The following is a 19,674-nucleotide window of genomic DNA, read 5'->3' as shown; positions in this document are numbered from 1 at the left end:
AAACCTCACCACACTCAGCTGAAATCTTGTGCAGTCCACCAGGAACTGGCAAGATTAGCTTCCCCAGAGCAGAAGAGGGAAGTGAGGTGATGTGGGACTTGGCAGGGCACAGGTAGCTGAAAATAAAGCCCTTAAAAGTGATGTTAATGCTTTGATCCACTCCTGTGGTATTTGGGTTAGGCTTTTACTGGAAGAGAGTAGCTGTCTGTGTTGTGTTTTAGGACACAGAACTGCTAATCCTAGTGCTTTGTGCAGGGAATTCAAGTGACTAATAAGGGACTTAAAATACTGGATTAAAAGATCTGTAGAGATTATTTTCATAGTTGTACATGTAAGTTTAAAAAGGATGCTGTAATTTCATGTAAATCTCCACTTGTATTTTACTTAGCTCTCAGCATGTGGAGAACAGAGCTGGAAAGCCTAATCAGAAGGAATCTCAAGCAAACCAGCATCCTCTCCCCACTCGGGGCAACTCCCCCTCTTTTTGACAGTGAGCCCACTGGATGGATTTTTACAGTGTCCCTTTAAACCATGCAAGGTTTTCCTCATCGTGCATTGACTTGGCAGTCTGGACACCAGAGAAACTGAAGGATGGAAAAGGATACAGAGAACCTAAAAAAGTAAGAAAATTTAAGCATTAAATCTTAATTTTGATTCTTCACAGCCATGGCCACAGCAGAAAATGGACAGAAGTGACTTCAGTCCTTGTGTAAGCATCTAATTTCTAGGTGCTCTCCCAGGAAGGAGTTTGTTCCTCAGCAGATGTCCGGAGTTCACCTAAATTATGCACCCCTTTCACTGATGATGTAGCAAACCAATGTGAAATTGTAGATCAAAGGATCACAGGAATTACAGGATGGTTTGGGTTGGAAAGGACCTAATTGATCTGTAAGTCCCATGGCCCTTGCCATGGGCAGGGACACCTCCCACTAGACCAGGTTGCTCAAAGCCCCATTCAACCTGGCCTTAAACACTTCCAGGGAGGGGGCATTCACAACTTCCCTGGGCAACCTGTGCCAGTGTCTCACCACCCTCATAATGAAGAATTTCTTCCCAATAACTAACATAAATCTCCAGCCTTTCAGTTTAAAGCCATCAACCCTTGTTCTATGCCCACTCCCCAGCTTTCATGTAGGCCCCTTCAGGTACTGGAAAGTGCTCTAAGGTCTTCCCAGAGCCTTCTCATCTCCATGCTGGACAACCCCCACTTTCTCATCCCATTCTCAAAAAAAAAAAATCCATTCCCATAAATTGCTGCATACTATTTGGCTCAACAAGGTGCAAACAAATTTGGAGGAGAAGGGACATCCATTCAGCATACTTCCAGAAGCAAGTGTGTGCACTACTGTCCCTTCTGTAGCTGCCTGGGAGACATTGCTATTTGAGGGGGGCTTGGACTAACACTTGTCCCCTTTTAGAGCAGTGATTTCATAGGAACCTGAGGTGCAAAACCTATTCACAGCTGTGCCTATCTGCTACAAAAAGCTAAGAGTGGTGAAAACAATAGTTAGTTTATTGGAAGGAAATGTAAGTGCAGGTTAGGTAGCTATCATGTACCAGACTTTTGTATACCTAGCTTGGATGAAATCTCTTAAACCATCAATTCCAATGTGGGGTAAGCAGGGGAACATCTAATAAGGTTAGCTTACAGAATCTGCTATTTTGCCAATCTTTCCAATATCCCTTTTTGAACATATCCAACAAGCCTTGCTTTAAGTTTTTTCACAACTTGCTTTAAGTTTTTTTGTCTAGATTTTCTCACCAAAAGAATTTAAACTTGGTGATGGTAATGATAATTCTTTTTGAGAATCTGGTATTTTTGGAAACTAAGTTTAAAAATAGATAGGACAATAGATATTGCTGGCCTATATGAAGTGATGTACAAGACAAATAAAACCAATTATAGCATGAATTTCAATTGAGACTTATCACAATTTTTACTCTTTGCAGTTCATGAGTGCCACCCTTCTGATATGAAGGACCTATTAATTTCCTCTCTGTTTTTACCCAGCAGTAACATTCAAGCTGTGATCAAGTAACATTCATTATCCTTGTTCAAATGTCCATTAACTTGGACAATGCTACTCAAGGGATTTGATTTCATTCCCAAAATTACCTGTAGATTTGAAAATGCTTCAGATTACAATACAGTAACAAAATCCAAACGAACAGTTCCTACAGCAACTACAGCTTACCTGTGAAAATCATCTGTCATAAACAATCCATTTGGTAATGCCTGAATTAGATACTGCTAAGAATTATAGAATTTTCTATTACACTAATTTTAAATCCTCATTCTTACTCACTAAAGCTAAGATCACACTAGGTGTACCATGACTAGAGTGTTGCCTTGATGAGGTGCATTTGATAGGCCATATCTCTGTAACAAGGATGCTGACAATCAGATTCTAATGGGGTTTGGCAATTCCTAATTACCATGTTGTGTCTAAAGACCTCCTGTCAAATTTATATAATCTCTATCAGATTTTCCAAACAAAATGAATAATCAAGAGTGATAATTAACTGGAAGAAAGCCAGATATCTAAAACAAACACTACCATTAGCAACTCCAGCAAGCCCAAAATAGCCTCTAGAGATACCACTGTCACAATAGAAAAACCTTTCAAAACAGTATGAAGATTTATTCTGCATGTTAATGGAATGATTCTGCACAGTCCAGGACCTTGAGAGCTATATTTAGAATACCATTTTGTGAAACTAAGGTGACCACATCACTGCTGTTATCTGTGTAACAGTTGCCTCTAATTTAAGGACCAGGTCATGGAACATTTTGTTTGCACAAAGTGCAAATGGAACCCAAAATGCCACCTAAACCAAGCTGAAAGCTCCAGCCTTAGCAAGGCAGCATGAGGGAAGGACATTTCACTTCATTACCATTTGCTGCCACCTCTACATATGTGGGAAAGGTTGCAGCCTGCAGAAATTCAGTACTCAGTATAGCAGCTACTTTGGGTATGCATACTTAAGGGTGCATTGTAAACCTTACCATATTAACCTAACCATATTTTTCCCTTGTCTAACTGAGTTGTTACCATAAGAATGTTGCTTGTATTAATTCAGGAAAAAAAACCCAAACAAAAAACTTCATAATAATAAAGAGAATATTTCATAGAAAAAAGTAACAACATTGAAAACCAGTGCAGGTGAATGACATGGCGGGTGCCAGTCAAGACATCTTCAATAGACTTAAACATGCTTCATTAGTGACTTCTCCAGTCAATGATAACAAAAATGAACCCAAAATATTAATCTTTTAATATAACTCCTAATTTCTACTTCATCAGCAAGAACTTGAAGCAGCAAGAGATGGCTTCCTGGTTCTTTGCCCAGCATTGGTTGTGAGGACACCCTAGGCACTGCTCCTAAGTGCATCTGCTGACCAGAGTCCTCAGTGGAATATTTAGACCTGTGGATGCACAGTTTTCTCACCACATTTCCTCTCTGCCCCCTCCTCCTGCCTGGCTGACCCTGCCATTATAGCAGATGGGAGGGAAGGGTGAAAACTTGCTTTACCTGTTATATATATAAAGTGAAACTGTACATTATTGGCTTACTTGTAAGCTCTTTAGAGTAAGAGACCATTAGTCCTTTTTATGGTGTATTTTATTGATTCAGACAAATTAATGATTTTGTAATACAAATAATATATGCATAATTAAGAGTCTGATTCTGATGGTAAAAGGGAAATAAAGCTTTATATGCATTCCCCTGTATTGCTCAGTAGGTACCAACCAGACTGTTCGGTACCAGCAATCAGTAAACTAGAGCATTCAAGAGCATTGGAGGCACAAAATGTACCTGAGTGAAGGTTTGCATTGATGCAAACTTCTATACCTTCCATACTTCTATACCTTGTCAGTCCTTCAGTTCTGAGTTTTGAAAGGCTGAGCATCTTCTGTGAGAATGTGCTCTACTCAACATCATATTCAACCCTGCTTTTGTCAACATTTTACTTACTATAAGTGGCCTTCAAAAGAGGTGCCTTCATGTCATGGTTTTACTTTTCTGAAAACTTTAACAATATTTGCTATTTGGAATAAAAGGGAGTGAGAAGAGAAAGAGCTTTATTTGGAGCACACATACTTTTTGATAGAAATCTGAATTAAATTGATACTTCTTACTCAGTAAGGCTGAATCTTAAATTCCTCCCAATCTCAGTATGTGCTTAGAGGAATTTAAGATATTTTTAAGCTACTGATGGAAAATAGCTTACTTCTCTCCAGTTTTCTGATATACAAAAAAAAGTTCTGTAGCAGATCTGCCTGTAGAGATGTAATTTCATATGGCATGCAGCAGAAATAATTGCATAGAAGTGACCAGCTAAAGAGGAAAGACAGGCAAGTACAGGAAAGCTGTGAAGTAAAGCATCCTGTTTCTGATGAATTAAAGGTTTAAAAGACTACATTAACTTTTAGGTTAACATTTCTCTGTAGGTTCTCTGTAGGTGAACATTCCTCCTTGAATGCAAATCAGAATCAGCAGCAATCAAGAGCAATCCTAGAGGAAATTGAGGAGAAATTCTTCCTATTGTCAGGAAATATAATGACACACCATCCCTCCCCAGTAAAGTGAGATGGTAATCTGAAATGTAAGCATTCTGACCATCAAGGAGTAAGATTAGTGATGTATTTGCAGTTGAGTCATGCTGTTCAGCATGAAACCAAGGCTCTTTTAAAGGTCTGTTTTGCTTCTGTGCTGCTGTAAATTCTCATGCAGAAATAAAAGGAATGGAGTGAAATATCAAAGGGGATTTTAAAATGTCCAGAATCAGTATTTAATCTGTTTCTGTAAAGCCTTCATAATACATTGGTTTGATAATGCACCTAATAAAAACATAGTAAAAACAATGCAACCTTACTTCAATCAGTTGCTCCAAGGGAAGAGTTACTCACTATGTGTGCACTTTCTCTGTACACAGTAATTTGTCTCCTCATCAGGCTCAGCCTCCTTGTTTTCCTAGTCACCTCTTCCTAACTGTTTCTTTGCTTGCACCCTGCATGCAGTATCACTAATCCTCCCTCAGGAAAGCTGTTCCTTCCCTTTCAGGCACAATTAGAATGTGTATGAATAATCTATATGCTGTAACCTAATCCTTTTCAATTAAAAAAAAAAAAAAAAAAAAGATTTCAGGGTAGGTTGGCATACAAGATTCCTTCAGCAGCTTCGAGAGTGTTTGACTAACTAACCTGGATGAACTTGAAGGGTTCTGTCAAAAAAATTGAAACTTCTCTGATGTACATTACAATGCTGACTTCCATCTTCTATAACTTATCTTGCTTAGGGATCTTTAGGATGATTGCCTTGCACCTGTGGCTACATCTCCTGACAGACTGAAAAACTCCCCTGTTTCTGAAAATATTTTCCTTTTCCAATGAGGAATTGTGCAGAAATGGGTTATCTATCAAACCCAGGAAATGTTACAGGATATTTGCTGATTTCATCTTGCTTTGCTCCATATGGTTTTGGTTAGGCAATGAAAACATTTAGGCTGTGACCCTTCCTCTGTCTAGTATTTGCTGGTATTGCTTTTTTTTTAATTTTAGTTCTTCTGATAGGAATAAAATGTCCCTACACCTCTGCAGGGAGATGGAAGTAAGAAACAGTTTAAGCACTGCTCTTGCCAACAGAAATGGAAGAGAGTAAGGGTCATGTTCTCCTTATCTCTTTTGGGCCACTTTGCATCTGGAATAGAGCAAAATGAATAATCAACATCACGTGTCATCATATATCCTAGATGAAAAAGATAAAGAACTATAAAGCAGCTGTGTTCCTGCACTGAAAGAGGAATTCAGCTCTTCAACTAGCCCTTTGTATTCTGTTTTGGTGTACCTTGCTCCTAATAGTGACTAAACCACAGCCTGAAATTCTGGAGAAGAGTGAAGACTATGTATTAATGATCCTGTAATAAAAAGTCTCACACAGATCCTGCTACTGATCTATCAAAGAGTCAAAATAACATGCCAAGAACTATTTAATGGCAGTAGCTCTTCAATGATTAGGAGAAAAAATGGGTAAAACCATACCTGGTAAGAAGACATCAGAAAGTCACACTCATTGAAGTCTTCTTTTCAATAAAAGAACATAATAGAGATGTAGGCCCTAAGTTAAATGTCACTAGAACTATGATCTTTGTCTCCTGTGGCATTATTCATGCCATTGTAGATATTTGAGCAGAGCATGTGCTTTGCTTCATTTTTGCTTTCTTTTTATCTACAAAGGGGGAAAAAATCTCTAAACTGAAAAACTCAGATCTGTCAATGAGAAATGAAGTGTGCAAGCCCTTGTACTCTGGGACTCAAATGTATCAGGTTGCAAAGTGAATTCACCTTTGAAAATCCAATTTAAATTTAAATTCAAGTCCCATGTTATCACTTTAATATTCAATACTAGTATTGTTTTTAATGGGAGTCTGCTATTTACTCTATGAATACTTACAACAGGACTTTCCAATTGAAACATCATAAAAGAGAGAAAAATTTGCTGTGTTTTTGCCAGTATGAATCAGTTTGGAACTTAGCTAAATACTCACACTAGCTATCATTATTATTATTATTAGTATTATTATTATTATTGCTGTTTCAATTTTTGTTTTTTGGAGGTAATGAAAAATATTAATATGAAAAGATTTTCATTATGACATACTCTACAACTGAGTCACATAAGAACACTGGACACAATAGAAAACAAACACCATAAGGCTGTTGCTTATCTTATAAAACTATGCAACAAGCAGATACCTGCATAAGAAAACATATTTTCTGTGTTCCTTAATAAGTAATTGATGCTTAATTTACACATATTTATACATACAAAAATTTAATGTGTATGTATATATTAACACAAAAGTTGGTGAAAAACATAGTAGTCATAAACAACTGGACAAATATGTCAGGTATCACTTTGCATTAGACTTTGCTCCTAATGTTTTTTTGACTTGCCACTAGATAAATTCCTTGTCCAGACACATCATGCCTCATACTTGGAAGCAGGGGAATAGTGGGACTGGACCAGCACCAACATCAAGCAGAAGAGGGGTCACCAGCACCGCAGAAGAGCCTTTGGCATGGAACTTTTTAGACCCCAGAATTAGGAGCCCAAATCTCATTCACTGATTTGTTTCTGTGGAAAGGACATCAGAGCCACTGATTCCTGTGGGGTATCTGCTCTGAGGAGACCTGAAGTTAACAAGGTTGCTTCCATTGATTGCACCACGCTTCATGCTGGGAAACAGAATGGCTGTTCTGGGTCACACCATCCTCTATCTATACTAGAAGCTTGTCTCCAATACTGTGATAAGCTCAAAGACCTACAGAGGACAACAGCAGGACTAATGTAGCCTACAGCATGATTACTTTCAGTCTTTCATGCCTGGATGTGAGGTGCTCCCCTAATGAACCAGTTCACATAACTGACTGGATCCTCTCTCAGAGTTGGATTGTTTTGGGCTATTTTGCAAAATTGTACATAAGGATATATTTTTTCCACAAAACTATATAGTTATTTTACTTGTAAGGTATATTTTTATATGCAGTTGCAGTTGATTGCATGCCCTACATCCATATAACAAGCAAAAGTCAATTTGAGATCTGGAAACTACGTGAATACAGCTCATTTGCTGTTATGTGTGACCTGATTAGCCATGCTAAAGGGGAATTTTACTGCTTGAGGAATGTGTTTATTGTGACAGTCCAGAATACAGATGACCCACTTCTCCTTTGCACCTGTCCCTGCCCAACCACAGGGATGTCTGTTATGTGACTTATGATATCTGAAACACCATGTAGGTCTTGCCTCATCTGTCATCACTTGAATGGCCTCTATTTTCAATTAATGTCTTGCTAGTTTGAGGGTACTTCTGAGGACAGATTGTCTTCATATTCTTATAAAAGAGGCAAAGCAGAAGTTCTTACTTTGATTTCTGTAACCTCTACTTTTCTATGTGAAAGTGCATGTGTGTACAGTTTGGAGGTCATGGAAAATACAAATGTGAAAAAATTCTATTTTGATATACTTTCTCTTATTTATCACATCTCTTCAGTAGCCAACATTCCACTCTTTATACACAAGTTATTTTGGAAAGAATACTTTCCCAGAATTCAGATACAGAATGGTGACACTTTTATATGTTAAGGATTATTATCAGTAACCTAAGAGAGAACTTATGTTTTTAAGTGCAGTGAACAGAAGTAAAGCTGTATCACTTTTTCTGTTTCCATTGTTCTCATTTTGAACAGATTTAAACAAAACAGACAAACACACAAAAATTACTTTACTCACAAAAAGCTTTCAATTTTTTGAGGCAAGCAGGAAATAATTTATATAAATTCCTCAGTTGCTCCAAAAACAACAGAGGCTTTTGGGACTTCAGATGACTGAAATTCTGATAACAGACATGAAAAGACAGAGGTTAGACTCAGATCCGGAGAAACTTAGATTGCTAGCAACTTGGTTGCTAGAAGTCATAGGTTTAAAGATTTGTTTTATAAAATGATTTTGAAAGGAATGTAAAGAATTTAATATAAAATATTCTCTTAATTTACAGTTATTTTTACTATATGCCCCACTTTTATTGATTTGGAATGATGTTATCAGCTGCTTTCTATCTTAAAAATGTATAATCATGCTGGTTAACCTCTATGCTACTATGATACTAACACATCAGAGATTATACTTACAAATGCCTATTCATCCATGTTCCTACATGTGGGCCATTCCATGAAAATCAATGGAAAGGTTCCCAAATCATGAAGTTTGTCACCTGTCTGAACTTTCTTTAGAAACCTATTTGCTTTACCACTTTTTTTATACTAGATGGTCAGGAGAGCACCCTGATATCTGCAAATTCACTGTAAATCCACGATAGTTCTAAACCCACTGGAATTACCTGGGATTTACACCAGAGCAATTCAGTAAGGCAGGAATAGCCCATGTACAGAGCTGCAAAGAGCACAGGGAAATTCCTGGAACAAACATGGGGAGTCAGCTGGGTTGCAGGTCCCTGGGATTTGGTCGGTGCCTCCAGCACAAGCTCAGGAGCTGCTGCTGACGAGAAAAGGCAGCAGCTTTGTGCACATACTTTGTGCACAAAGTATCTTCTGGTTAAGGAAAATGCTGCAACAGCAAAACCCCGTGGTAAACTGCATTAAAAATAAAACTATGAATAGACTTGAAATATTTTGATACAAGGTCAGTTTCACATTCCCCTTCGTACAGTCTGGCTGTAAAATGACAGCATCAATCAGATCAGAATTTATAGCTATGCATTTGTCTCTATTCCCAAAATACTTCCATAAAGCAGTGCAATTTGAGTACTTTGTGCAACACAAAGATCGCCAGGGTAGGAGGAGAACCTGTCTGCTCAGACCACCTTCCCAATGACTTAAATTATGTTCCACAATTGAGGATGGGGGAAAATAGGATCACATCCTACAAACTTCTGCCTTAAGAAAGAGTCAGCAGAGAGTAAAACAGAAAAAAATCTGCAGTGATCTAATATTTGTATTATGTTATGATTAACTGGAGAGCTTGGTCTCTGCAGTCTTTCTGTCTTTCCCTCTCTCTAATCTATGTAGGCATTTCTATTACTCTTTTCAGCTCTGTGCCTACATGACTTCCAAGAAAAAAGAAATACTACCTCTCTACCCACCAGCAAAATATGGACTTTACTTCAGCTAACATGGAGTCTTCTTCAAATGTCAGTCAAGAAGGACAGCATGGAGATGTACCATAGATTCAACACCTTGCTGTCCTGTCTATTTTCTCTTTTGTTTATGTATTGTGTTGGATCTCCCTGTGACAATGAGAACAAGCTGATGGCTGTATTATTTATAGGGTATTTATATAAGGAATGGTTCTTTAAGTACAGAGACAAGGTTAAGTGGGATGTAACAACTCAAGAAGAGCTTTTGATAGACTAACTGCTCCCGGAAGAGCATTATCTGCTTTATTTATATTGCAAAATGTACTTAAATGTAAGATCCTTAGCAATACTACTTACAGTACTAGGTCTGTCTTCTACATGGTTTTGCTATGCATCAAGAGAAGTGTGGCCAGCAGGTCTAGGGAAGTGATTTTCCCTCTCTGATCTGTTCTTGTGAGACACCACCTGGAGTACTGCACCCAGTTCTGGAGCCCCTTTTACAGGAGGGACATGGATGTGCTCGAGTGTCCAGAGAAGGGCCACAAGGATGATCAGAGGGCTGGAGCACCTTTCCTATGAAGACATACTGAGAGAGTTGGGATTATTCAGTCTGGAGAGGAGAAGCCTCCAAGGTGACCTTATTGTAGCCTTCCAGTATCTGAAGGGAGCCTAAAAGAAAGCTGGTGAGGGACTTTTTAGGATGTCAGGCAGTGATAGGACCAGGGGGAATGGGTTCAAACTAGAGGAGGGTAGATTTAGATTATAATTTAGGAAGTTCTTCACCTTGAAGGTGGTGAGACACTGGAACAGGTTGCCCAGAGAGGTGGTGGAAGCCCCATCTGTGGAAGTTTTTAAGGCCAGGCTTGACAGGGCTCTGATCAACTTGATCTAGTGGGAGGTGTCCCTGCCCATGGGAGGGGGGTGGAACTAGATGATCTTAAAGGTCCCTTACAACCCTGAAAATTCTATGTCTCTGTAGAAAGACACACAGCTACCATAAGCCACAAAGTCATAAGTCACCACATAATAGGTGCTTTTGTTGTGGTTTACATGATGCAAAACTCGTAAGAAGTAAGTTATGCTGTCTTGACAGGGCTTTAATTAAAGTTTCAACTCAGTCAGCTGCTGAGCAAGGAAGAGAAGTAAAGCCCTCTCACCTCCCTTCACATTTCTAAATGAATGAGCACAATGACAATGCTTTGTTTGCATCTTCACTGAATAGAGGGAGAGGAAGAGAGGTAACCTGTAGAAGTCCTTATATTTTCAAAAACATTTACTTTCAGACTTAATATTAGTAATTCAAACTGTCATACTAGAAGAGAATGAGACAGGAGGCAGCTTGGTTACTTTTGTTGTGTGCAATTTTAAAAAAAAAATTATTTCTCAGAACAGTCCATTGAAACCTTACGTGCATTGAAAATACTTATTGAAAAGTTGAGTCTCATGTCAGGGTTCCTATTCTATTCTATTGCTTCAGAGGAAGCAATTTTGCTTTGTAGGTCTCATCTTGAGTTAACAAATAAGCATCCTGGTGGATGACAATTAGATATTTTTTTTTCTGTTGAGTTCCTGAGGCTTTTATTTTTTTTTAACTACCCAAATAAAAAGTCACGGTGAAAATATTTCAGCTTTTCCAAAAGAAAACATTGAGAATGGCTCCAGCTTTTTCGTGTGTGTGTGTGCTTTTGAGACTTACCTTCAAGGAAATATCTGGAAATCCTGAAATTCTTTTGAAATTCAACTTCCCTTCTTATAGCTCATCTGCAGAAGGATGCTGAAAATATTTCCAGCTGCAGTAGTCTAAATCAGGAATTTAAAAACATTTTTGATAGACACAGCCTTTGGTAATGGCAGCACTGGGTATAATCACGGACAGGAATAGCACTGATTACTGGTATCAGTCAAAAGCACTTCCAGCTCAGACTGTCTGTCTATAATTTAGAGCCAGCTTCCAAAGCTTTTATGTTATATGTAGTGTTACCAGGACTACTGGGATTTGTACCAGTATTTCTGTTTCCTAGTGATGTAACACCTAGATTATATACTAACCCGGACTTTCTCTGCTTCCATGTATCAGAGGCTGAGGGGAATTAGGAAGGGGGCCTATAAGAAAGGTGGGGAAGAATTTTTGAATGGGTGTGTAGGGAGAGGACAAGAGGCAATGGTTTAAAACTTGAATAGGGGAGATTTAGGTTAAACATTCCAAAAAAATCCTTTCCTGTGTGGGTGATGAGATGCTGGCACAGGTTGCCCAGGGATGTTGGGGCTACCCCCTCCCTGAAATGTTCAAGGCCTGGTTGGATGGGGTCTTGAGCAACCTGATCTAGTGGGAGGTGTCCCTGCATATGCAGGGGGTTGGACCTAGATATCTTTAAGGTCCTTTCCAACACAACCCATTCCACTATTCTATGAATTCTGAGTCGGTTCAGGGAAAATATTTTTCAGGAGGAGGTGTTGATCACCATCCTTCTATGAGTAGGAAGGATTGGGGTTCACTTTTAAAACTACTCCATTGCAGGTTATAGGGAGGTGGGTGCTACCTTCTCTCAAGTGAATAATGATAGGACTACACAAAATGGCCTGAAGTTGCACCAGGGGAGGTTTAGACTAGATCTGAGGAAGAATTTCTTTAATGAGAGAGTAGTTAGGCATTGAAATGGGCTGCCCAGGGAGGTGGTAGAGTCACCATCCCTGCAAGTATTTAAAAACCATGTAGATGAGGCACTTCAGGAGATGCTCTAGTGGGCAGGATGATACAGATGCTGATAAATATATTTCTTATTTATATTTATTATTTTATTTTACTGGGGGGGATGTTGACAGTTGGACACGCTGATCTTAGAGATCTTTTCCAACTGTGACAATTCTGTGATTTGTGATCAGATTCTCCTTCAAAGAGGTTCATGGGTTTCAGCTTATGTCTAGAAAAGTCAACCTTTCCACAGCAAAAGTCTGCTCAAAATTCTCTGCAGCATTTTCTAATGACTGCCCTGAGGTCCTTCCATGGCATGCTAGTTCCTACTCCAACTTGCTGAACTTTGTAAAGAACTGCACTGCTGTATTCAGGAGAGTGAATTTTGCATCAAGAGCTGTTTGGCTGTAAACCACAATGCAGAAACATTAACCAGCACCCAGGTCTGGATGTCTGTCTGAGGTACCCAACTATACTGTGAGGAGAGCCACCACCCTGTTTTACATACTTAGGAACTGAGAAATCTAAAAGTAAAGGCATTCTTTCAATATGATGTTCTTTAAAATCAGTGAATCTGTTTGCATTTTGCTTTCTGCCTCCCACTCCTTCACGATCCATCTGTTGGATCTGTACCAGCAGTCACAACCACACGACTTGCACTACAGGATGAAATGACTTTAAATGGCAACGTGGCACTAGTAGAGCATTAACATCTCAGCAGCAGACAGTGTGAGATTCACGTCACAACTAGCAAGTGGATGTTTGATATCTTGAACTAAAGGATTCATTGAACTTGTAAATCCGTAGGGGCTCAGCTGGGTGCTCAGTTACAGATCAGAGAGAGAATGTAAACAGGCATTTACTGGGACTGGGTTGAACCAGAAGGTCTCTGTTTGTATGAACAGCCTTTTTAAAAGGTAGAGAGGTTGTTATATAAACACCAAGATATATGTATATAAACATTATTTAATGGAAGAAATCTAATAAAGCTAATTTCAGTAAAAAGAAGTTAAAAGGAACTCCATATTAAATCTTGAAAAGGAAAGCAGCCCCCTTGCTGCTTGGAGATGATAGGTTTAAGAAAAGATTTTGAGCAGAATTCCTCACTGTTTCTGTCAGTCCAAAGAAAAATATAAATGAGAACAGCAAGATACTGAGCACTGTCACCTGTGCAGACTCTGAGCAGGGAGTACTTAAGGCTCAGGAAGTAGACTTCACTTTGAGAAAGCTTCCTGGATGCCACCTGTAAGTTAGTGCACACAGATGGTTCAGAAAAGGAGAAAGTGGTGTTATTTAGTCTTGAAATGTACCTATCCTTTATTTAATTATCTTTTCTTTGAACCTGACCACTTTCACCTCATTTCTCTAGTTTGTGTCCTCTGAACTCCCTAAACTTTTATATAAGTATTTTCTCTGCCTCATATGGCTTTTCAGACAGGGATTTACCTAGCAGTTCAGATTAATTAAATTTAATATGAAAAATATTGTCTGTAAATGAGCTCTGAAGTAAATGAAAGCTTGTTTATTCCAAAGAATACATGTAATATGTTTTATTAAGATCTTAGCTGTAATTTTACTTTAATATAAGTTCTACTTACAGTCTCTATTTAGCTAAAGCTGGTTTCTTTGTTTTCCAATGCATGAAATCCTGTGTTTCCTAACTGTTCTCTATTCTAAGGACATTCAATTAAACAACAAGACACATTATTGATCTCATGTAAAATCGAAACAAGGAAAGACAAAAGAGAACTTGGACATTGACACACAGACATGCATAAAAATTCTCTGAAAATTCTCAAGGAGCAAACAGAAATTAATTGCTGATTGCTGTTCTATTACTATTATAGTTTATAGAGAACATCAACTTTAGAGTGTAACTCTTAAACAAGGTTTGTAATTGCTTTCCACTAACAGCAGAACAGAGGAGAAAAAAGTCATCCGATCAAGCTAATCATGAGGAAAAAATACCCCCTACATTATGTCATGTTAGTGCAGTTAAGCAGAACAATCAGCTAACTTAATTCATGGTAAGCTCTGATCAAAATGCAGTAGCACGATGTGATCCACCTACAACTACAGTGAGTGTAGCTCACAAACCACCTGTCTGTTATACAGGAAAAAACACAAACTAAAGAGAGACATCAAGGTTTCCCTTTTCCAATTGTCTATTTCTAATAGGAATGAATATGATGTCTGCTTAAGCTGCATCTCTAGCAAGCTTCAATATACACATACAACCTGTAACAATATCCTCAGCTCTAGTATGTCATTTCCCCTTATAAACTGAATAGAGAATGAGTTCATCTTAATCCTCTTTACACATCCCACTATCACAAAAGCAGACACTGAACAGACCTGCTGGGTAGTAAATTGTTGTTTTGTATCTTTTGAGCAAGATCCCATATGAATGCATCTCCTGGCCGTATAATTTCATTTTACAGCTTCTTGCTCCTTTGTGGATTGGATTTGCACTCATGGGTAAACACAGTCAGCGATTTTCATCAATGCATGTTCAGCATGTAAGTGCCCTTGGACCCTAGGTCTCCTATGTGCTTCTTCAGAATTTATGATTTGTTTTTAATGGACTGTATGAAGGATAAGAAGCTTTCATGATGATGATCATCAGTCTCACTGTCCTATGATTTATATACCATTCCTATGCTTTTAAAATGTTACAGAACAGGGCTGTATTTATGGCATGTTTTCTACAATGTTATAGAAAGTGGTTTTAGGGCATGCAATGTATTTTATAGATCCAAATCATAAGGAGGATATATTATCTTTTCTGAGTGTCTTGCAATCTTCATTGACACTAATAAGATTTACATGTCCCTGTGGATGAAAAAATGGACTGTAGAGTCTGTAATTAAATTTATTAGAATGAGTGTATGACTCAGAGTTGAGAAGGAGTATGACCTTTCCACATCAGTCTGCTCTTAGGGCCAATGTAGAAAAAATCCTTATAAAAAGGAGAAAAAAGGGAGAAAAATATTCTTTGGGTGTTTCTTGAATGGTCCCTCTGGCTATTTTAGCCCCTATACAGTGGATCTACAGTACAGCAGTTTCACTTGCTTAAAAGATTCTTCTCATGCTCTCCATAAGTGATGTTTTGCTCAGTCAGGGCCTTGGGAAGTGCTTCATCTCATACATAAAGCAAAAGTAAGTGCATCACAGGATGACTTCTTTCCTTCTCTAAGACTTTGCTTATTGCCAGTTAAGATTTTGTTTTTCCTCTTATGTTAAAAGGATTCAAATGCTGGAGCATGTTGCCCAGAGAAGCTGTGGATGCCCCATTTCTGGAAGTGTTCAAGTTCAGTTTGGATAGGTCTTTCAGCAACCTGATGAAGTGAAAGATGTCCCTGCCCATGGCAAAGTGGGTTGAACGACCTGATCTTTAAAAGCCCCTTCCAACCCAAACCATAGTTATTCTATGGTTCTATGGTCCTTAATGCCTCTTGGGATTAGATGAAGGAAAACAGAAGAATGAATGGGGATGAAATAAAAGCAGACATTCAGTTAAAAGAGAAAAGAGGAAGAAGCCTGACAGAAACCCAGGAAAGGAAATCTAAAATGCACGTAGAGATTTCTAGTCACTGACATGGTCCATATCCCAGGTAAGACCTCATGGATGTTTCACTTGTAATTTATCAGTTCCAGAAAAGGTGAAAGTAATCAAGGTCTAGTCTATTTCTTGAAATAGTAGAGATAATTAGTACTCAGTCAGACATAAAAAATAAAATTCTAGTGTCCTTGCCTATCTAGAAGACCTCTTAGCAACATTTAAGTTTGATGAACAGTGCTTCATTCCCTTCACATATAGAGGGTCATACCATCAGTACAAGTTCAGTGCATGAACAAAATGATCTCACATGGGCAATTGAGCTGGATTTGCAGTGCTATCAAAAGCAAAGGTTTTGGATGCCAGTTTCAAATTAAAGATGGGTCATTCAAGGACTGTCAGAGCCACATTTATGATATTATAACAGTGGTACAAAATAAAACACTTTAATGACAATGCACTGCAAGTTGGCAGCTTTTGAGCTTTCCTTCTGTAGCTTATTGCTGCCTGTTGAAGAGTTTGCAAAGTAAGCAAAAGCAATAATGTTCTTTGTAAGAAATCTATTATTTTTGCTTCCTGGAAGAATCCATATTCACAATCAATGTTGAAAAAAAACTTAGGAAATGCAATATAGTGAATCAGAACCATTGAAATAAGAAGCTTAAAGGCAATATAGGAGAGGGATGATGTCAAAGGCAGCCATGCTTTTGTCATGTTATTCCACTGAAGTGCAGGCATTCCTGGAGGTCATCTAAAGTACAAAGGCAGGGATGAGATTCACATCTTAGAATGGATTGAGTCAAATACCATCTAGTTCCAATCCCTCTGTGTAAGCAGCAGCACCTTCCACTAGACCAGGTTGCTCAAAGCCCCATCCAGTCTGGCCTTGAATATTTCCAGGGATATTACTGGTTTGATGTCACTGCTATCCCAGAGTATTTGTCTGTGACACATATGCTGTGCTTTCAGGAACTTGCTATGGGCAAGAGAAGAATCCCGTCTTGGATGGAAGCCAAAATTGTGTTAATCTAATTTAAAGACTTAACTACATATCCAAAATGAAGAAAAGTTAATGTTAGTTAAATAGTTTAAATTTTCCAGATACAAAAATATATCTAATCAACAATAACATACTTAAAAGTTGTACTAAAAGCCACTTCCTAGTATCCAATGATTTTTTTTTCTGGTGCTATATTTACTTCTCCACTGCTCTTTTAGGTGCTACTGCTGATAGGTTTTGTTTGAGGGAAGAGCAAGCTGTCCTCTTGGGTATTTTCTAGGAGTATAATGTAGGAGGTTTTTTTCTCCTCTTTACTTGGAGGAGCATGGTGTTGAACTTAAGGGCTGCTTTCTCCTTGCTCTAGCAACTACTTGGGACCACTTTGTATGTCTGTTAACACGCTCCACATTGTTTTTTCTCCCTTGGTTCACAATTCTTATATTGCACCTATCTGTACTATTTTATTTATTTATTTATTTATTTTACTACAGTTGTTTTGGTTGAAAAAGACCTTTAAGATCATGAAGTCCAACAGTTAACCTAACACTGACAAGCCAGTCACTGAATCGTATTCCTAAATACACAAGACATTTTTTTTATGCTTAAAAATGTTTTTACCCAGATTCTAGGTTTTCAGTACCCTCACTAGTGGGTTATTTATCCTCCTAAGGCCTCTGGTATTATTACTCAAACCTGCACAGCCATCACTGTTCAATGATAGTTCAATCTACACAGCTCAATTACTTGTTATTCCTATTTACAAAAAAACCTTTCTACAACAGACGTTACACTGATTACACAAAGTTCAGCAAAACTAAAACAAAAAAGGTAACAGCCACCTGCTCATTAGACAATTGCTGATAAACAAGCAGAGACAAAGCTTCAAACTAGTTGATACTGAACAAGACCATCTCTCAGTCCGATGTTAATTTACACAAAGCCTGTGGCTTGTTACCAGCAACAGTAATACTGTATTTACTAGAGCATGGGGCTACAGTGGGCATTCTTAACTGAGAAAAAGAGATTCCAAGTGATCTGTAAAATTAATTTTACAGGTCCGAGATGTACAGTACTTGGAGTGAATGTTAGGATGACAGCTGACAATAAAATTAGGGTTTGGACAAGAACAGTTTTGAAAAACCCAAATATTCAATGCATTATTGGGAACCCTGAGAAGAAAGGAAAGGGCTTGTTTTGATTTAAAGAGCTACTTTCCCTTCTGCCATTCACATCTAAAGGACCAGACCTTATTTCTAGCCTAAGGTAAATTTAAACCTAGGAGCAGGGCTACATTTTGGTAAAGTTCAGGTTGAGAACCCCAGCTTCCTGCTGCATCTTGGAGGTCCCCTGGAGCTGAGGAGAGGACTCACACCATTTTCCTCAACATTATTTTTATTAACCCCTTGTTGGCACCTCTCTCATGCCTACTTTTACATTTTGAAAGAAGGTAGGGCTAAGATCAGGGTTACAACTAAGGTTTTGAAAGTAGAATCATGAATCTAGGCAATAGTATTTAGAATAGATTTTGAACTGTTGAAGACACATTTTCTTCATCACTCTCTACTCATGTTCAATTTATTTCTAGTGACAGCAACAATCAAGGTTAGTGCTACAAATTGGGAAAGCTGTTTTCTATTATTTAGTGTCTTTTCTATGGAAAGTGAAGACACATCCCTGGGAAGACCTTTGGAAATGGCCAAGCTATCTTTTCTGGAAATCATGTTTCATGCTTCCATCTGGTCTCAAAGATTAATTTCCCTTGTAAATAATCAGTTGTTTTCAACAAAAATTGGAACTACATGGAAGGTGAGGCACAAAAAGGCCACCATGTAACAAAACCACATGGCAGATATTACAGGCTTCGTGCATCCTCTGCCCCTCTCAACAGTCTGTCTGTGGAGCCCTCCTCATGCCTCAGACTTTGGCCCTGTCTGGGAATTCTGGCAGAATTTGGGTCGCTGCAAGGCAGTGTCAGGCTTCAGTGCCAGGTGCCTGCCAGCACAGGCTTAACCTCAGGTCACTGCCTCAATTCAGCAGCTCAGTGACTCCTCATGGTAAATCCAGAGATCCTCCATGAACTCAAAGGATTTGCCCGTCTTGAGAGCGATCCAGCTCCACATCTGCGCCGAGCCAGCCCACAGGAGATGTACCCCATGAGTAAGCACTGTCTCACCCGCCCATGCCAGGTTTCCTATAAGGAGTGCAACTGCACACCCTGTGGGCAGGACAGCGGCTCTCTCCTCTCGGCCATCCTCCCGTCTTTCTCGCCCTGCCCCTGTTCCCCCGTCCCCCTCTCCCTGTTCCCCTTCCCTCTCCGGCCCTGGCCCAGCCGTGGGCCCCATGGCGGCTGAGGCGCTGGCGGCCGTTGGAAGCAGCGCTGCCACTGCGCCCCCTGGCGGACGGAGCTCTCGCTGCTCTCAGGCGGCTGCGGGGCTGAGGGCGGTGGGGGAAGCGCTTCCCGCCCTCCCGCTTTCCCTCCTTCCCCTCTGGGGTTTTTTTTTGTGGTGCAGCCGCCGGTCTTGCTCGGTCTGTCCTCAGCAGATCACCGCAGCGCCCCTGCGTGGGGCTCTGGGTACCCGTGTCCAGACCTCCCGCGCTGCCCGTGCCCTCGGAGTGCTGTTTTGCCTGGAAGCCGGAGCTGCCGCCCGTGCTCTGGGAGCTCCTGCCCACCCCGTCCCCTCCTCACGGGGAGCCCAGGGAGAGCCTCGCAGCCCCTTCCCTTGGAGAATCACCAAGCCTGGAACTCACTCCTGCCCCTGGTT

This window comes from Calypte anna, chromosome 1, assembly GCF_003957555.1.
Source record: "Calypte anna isolate BGI_N300 chromosome 1, bCalAnn1_v1.p, whole genome shotgun sequence".
NCBI classification, from domain to species: domain Eukaryota; kingdom Metazoa; phylum Chordata; class Aves; order Apodiformes; family Trochilidae; genus Calypte; species Calypte anna.
Note: the sequence above shows the minus strand (reverse complement) of the source record.